Here is a 5,099-nt window from a genome sequence, read left to right as displayed (position 1 = left end):
CACTTCAACAGCTCCATAAGTAGAACCAGAAGTCTAATATGCATAATAAAAATGACCATAAGAACAATATAGCAAAAGCTTACCAATCGTACTGCACCATTAGTGCATGTTTGAGCATAAACTGCATACTCAAGAAGAAACAGAAGAAAGAAGCAAGTAAGAAGCTTCATTGTTGATTGCTAAGAAACAGCAGATATTCATTAGATATATATAGAATAACAGTTTATGAATAATGTTATACTGAACCCCACCCTAATTTAACGTAAGTATGTGTATATATGTACATATATGAACATTGTGACTACATTTCACCATTCAGTTTGATCATACAATGAGTAAAAATCCTGTTTCAATTGCAACTTAATATAAATTTAAAAACAGACAATTAACAGAAACTAAATACATGTACCTATAGAAAAATGCCAAAGTTGCCACAACCTCACAAGGTTGTAGCAACCTAGTAACAATCTCATGAAGTCGTGAATTACTAAACCATAAGTAAAATGACAACCTTATAAAGGCTGATAAAAACTGAGGTTTCATGAAGTGTGCCCCAATATGACCCATTGTCTAGCAGTCTAGCACTTACATATGCTGTCGATATCATTAATTTTCTGTCAGTAAAAAAATAATATTTTGTGTGTATTATTATTCTATTAAATTCATCATGCACATTATGACAAGCTTGCCTCAGTAGTAGCGTTACCGTGAAATTTAATCAATCACCTAATTCAGTAGTAGCGTTACCGTGAAATTTAATCAATCACCTAATTACTCTATACTCAGTTACTATTGTTACTATGATACATTTGATGTTAATGGAATCTATACTAACAGCGGAAAAAAAGAGTAGGCTCATTTGATTATTAACATAGCTGGAATGAATTCATTTTATACAGAAAATAGAGAAGTGAAGTGAAGTACAATGTTTATTTTGCTAATTGACCAGGAGAAGGCATTACAGTTTTAACTTTAGGCTCATTAAGAGCCACACTGGCCTCAGAAAATGCTTTACGAAAAGCTTTTACCTACAAAAGGAGAAATCCTTAATTACATTGCAATAGAAATGTACATGCACATAAAGTCCCATGAATTACATGTGCATACATTACTCAGTAGTACAGTTGGGGCAAATATAATATTTCACAAGGTTGTGGCAATGTAGTGAAAACCAAAAACTAATTAGCAACAACCTTGTCACAAGTCACAACCATGCTGCAAACTTGATATTTTTTGTATGGGTAACCTACAAGAAAGTATGTACAGGACGCAGGCCCACTGAGAGGGGGGAGTAGGGGATAAATCCCCTGGGCCCCTCACTTCAGGGGGCCCCATTATAATGTACATTATAATTGAAGTATAATAAGCCATCATTTAATAGAGGATATGCATGCTAAGTATATTCATAGCTTTTAAGTACCGTATATCCAACCCACACAGTAAACTGGCAGCCATGTTGGATGTCAAGTTCATTAAGAGTTCAATGGGAGAAAACACATTTTCTTGCCTTGCTACCTTCTTGAGGCCTTTTTCGGAAGCTTAGAAAGCATCCTGAGGATCCAATGGGGTCTAGTAGTCACCTGAAAGATTGCTATCAAGAAATACATAGCGGTTTCCTGGTACCAAGCCTTTTTCTATCTTTTCTCCATTGCTGCCAATGGAAAGTTGACGCCCAACGAACTAATTTTTTTCTTGAAAGTTATTACAGTATGCAATGAATACATTTATTTTGCAATGAATACATTTATTTTGCAATGAATATACTTAGCACGCATATCCTCTATACATGATTAAACATGTGCCTGGTTTTTAAACTAGCAAAATGATTTATGATATAATCAAAATTTAGCTGTTCTGCAAGTTTGCTTTTAATTGCTAGTGTTCCTAAGTCAGTCAATCAATTTTCAGTCATATTTGAGCATTGGTAGTTCTTGTCATTTAATTTGTATTTTTTTTCATTATTGCAAAGGGCCCCTAATTTTAATCTTCCCCTAGGCCCCATGTCTTCTCTCAGCGGGCCTGACAAGATGCTTTATAAATCTTTGTAGTTATAAAAACATTCATTTCAAATCAAGCCACAAGAACTCAATTGATATAATGCACTTATATATAGAGTAAAAAGAATTCTAATAAGATTCAAGGTTTCCCACAAAGCATGCTAAACAAGCTCAAAAAGAATGCTTCATGAGCTGATAGGCAGTACAATAGTATGCTTTGGGGTCACTTTAAAACTCATTAAAAATCAATCAGCTCAAACTTGCTACATATTATACAAATGCACATTTGTAAACAAAAATTTTAAAAATAAATATTTCTCTCAGTCATTTTTGGTGAAATTGGGTCTGTACTATACAAGGACTTTGACCTAATTTTAAAAATCCAAAGTAAATCCACTTTGGATTTGAATGAGCCTGAACATACTACAGAACATAAGTATATTTTATATGCATCATAAAAAGTCTAAAAATTAAAAAAATTTCCTTTCAGTTTTGGTGAAATTTGGCCAAGGATTTTGTACAGGGAACTTGGCCCAATTTTTGAACAAATTCAAGAATTCATTAAAAATCCAATTTGCAAACTTTCTACACAACAGAAGTAAAATATGTATCAGAAAAAATTATTGAAACAAAGAATTCTCTCCTTTCATTTTTAACAAAATTTGACCAAAATTTCTAGAGTTTGGCCAAATTTGTGAGCAACTTTTAAAATTGATAAAAAAATTCAAACTTGATCGGAATCAGTTCAAACTTTCTACACAATATTGGTACATGCATATGTATCAGAACAAATTATAAAAATAGGAAATTCTCTCCTAGCCATTTTTGGCAAAATTTGGTTAAAAGACCCTGTAATATACATGTAGTACAGGAACTTTGGCCTGATTTGAGCAGATTTTAATGTATGTTCAGTTACATTTATTAATTATTAGTACTTATGTCTCATGCATGCCTTTACCATACAATCACATTTTCATACCTTGTTAACACTATACTATTACACAATATATACTGACACAGGCTTGCCTGAACAGAACATTCTAGAACATCATTCTCTAATATAAGCACACACTCTCTCTTGCTCTCTCTCTCTTTTTGATTATTGTTGCTGTTGTGGAGTGTTGATTCAGTATCCATATTGTTGGCTATATCTCCTTCGTTGTACTAGTCTCGCGTATACCCAACCCCTTTTTGACATTTGGACGCCGTCCAAATATCAAAAAGGGGTTGGGTCTGGCTACGTGAGACTATCGTTGTACTACCTGCTGACACTATACTGGTAAATCTATATCAGTGCAATATTCTTTTAACTTGCTATTTTCGGGTTTCAGAATTAGCTCAAACAATGTATATAATTGGAGAAATCTCTCCTGGTTATTTCTGTCAAAAAATCTGTACTAAGTAAAGTGTTTTTGCCAATCCGTTGACAAGAACAAGCACTATGCCACATCCTGTGGGAAACTCAAATAGACGCACACATGTAGAACTTTATTCAGGTATAAGCATAATTGTACATTGTATATGACTTATTGTACACAATCTATGGAGAAAAACAAATCCAGCCTACCAAGAATGAACCCACAAAAATATCAACAAAACCACGGCTGTACTCACTTGCATTCAGTGAATGATCTTTGTGGCTCGAGGCTGGCCTGACCCTCGTATGTTGTGTAGTAGTCTGCATACTTCTGTAGCTTGAAGCACAAAAACAGCCTCAAACAAGAGCATTTCATTGATACCATCTTGAAATAGGTGTGGTTGACTTGACTGACAATTGTCATTGTGAAGTGAAATGAAAAAATTGTCTTTAAATCTTTAATCTGTCACTGAGGTCTTGTATCTCAAGCTTTATTTGTGCTGCAGTAATAGCTGAAAGATGTCACTCCTCCATGTCTCTGTAATCTATGCCACTATTGTGTCTCACTGTATCATGGGCCGTGAGTTACTTAGTAGTCCATTTCAAGGTCTGTGAATTGTACTTTCTTAATGAAAAGGCATGTCCTGATTATCCTCACTCTTCAGTCTCATGATAGTCTCTTGAAAGGTTTTAAGTATCACTTCCAGGTATAAGTATGATCGTCATCTTCTCTTTTCTTACCAAAGTACCTTGCTATGTTATCCTATTCAATTAGCTTCACTATAGTTGTTACTTGTACCTTTGCTTACATTACCCCTCTCATACCTCTCCTAGTCAGGCGGAGCCTGCCTCTCGCGGAAAAACGGAGAGTCAGGTTCAGTACGGTAGCTAGTTTTGTGTCACGGGTGGAGCTGACAGCATGCATATAGGTGGGGCTGAAAATGAGCACCGCCCATACGCGTGTAAACATGACCGTCGTTGTATGTTTAGGCTGTGGTAAAGACTTAAGCAAAGAGAGCAAAAACAGATGTGATCCAGCAGCAGAAAGGTGCAGAGATGTGATAAATGTTTGGAGGAAGCATTTTATGGACCAAGTTGCCGAGAATGATATTGATTTTGACTTAGACGAACTACTGACTAAACATAAATCATCATAGTTTTGCCGTCCGTGTGTGTCAGTTTTTTCGAAACTGACGAAGCTCGAAAGTAGTGCTTTGGATAATGTTAGAGATGCAGTAAGAACATCTCTTCCTTCGAGAAAAGCCTTGATAGCTGCCAACTGCTCCTCCTTTAAGACATAGTTCAGCTTTCTAAACACCATTTCCTTTACATCCATTTTAAAATAATTTATGATAATGTTATTCATGTCTTGTGTGGGTGTTATTTGGGTCATTGTGACTCATTTCCTGCTAGCGCAGAAATCCTGCGCTTGACACAAAACTAGCTACCGTACTGAACCTGACTCTCCGTTTTTCCGCGAGAGGCAGGCCCCGCCTGACTACTACTAAGCATCTCATAAAACAAATATGCAATCACGCTTCCTGCTATAGGCCATGGAAAAGTTACCCTATAAAATTTTTCTTTTGTGACCACACCCATTACAATAATGGCATAAACCATAACTCATTCAGAGCTCAAAAGGTTTATACCCAATAAATAATATATAATCATTGTGCCAACATTAACAAACGACTACAAACACAGAATCACAAAAATCGAAACTCACATGATAATGTATTTTATCT

The 5,099-nt window shown here is 35.4% G+C and overlaps 1 long non-coding RNA gene across 1 annotated transcript; it reads right to left on the bottom strand.

The window, feature by feature from the left end:
- Nucleotides 1–790: 790 nt before the first annotated feature.
- Nucleotides 791–4,559, bottom strand: LOC109588474 (uncharacterized). The gene is made up of 2 exons (XR_002188184.1): nucleotides 3,612–4,559; nucleotides 791–1,028 (listed from the first exon to the last, which is right to left on the bottom strand). It is a non-coding gene; the product is annotated as an uncharacterized LOC109588474 (long non-coding RNA).
- Between the last annotated feature and the right edge of the window lie 540 nt (nucleotides 4,560–5,099).

The sequence above is a fragment of the Amphimedon queenslandica genome, unplaced genomic scaffold (assembly GCF_000090795.2).
Source record: "Amphimedon queenslandica unplaced genomic scaffold, v1.1 AMPQUscaffold_13512, whole genome shotgun sequence".
NCBI lineage: Eukaryota > Metazoa > Porifera > Demospongiae > Haplosclerida > Niphatidae > Amphimedon > Amphimedon queenslandica.
This window is presented reverse-complemented; position numbering and strand designations above follow the sequence as displayed.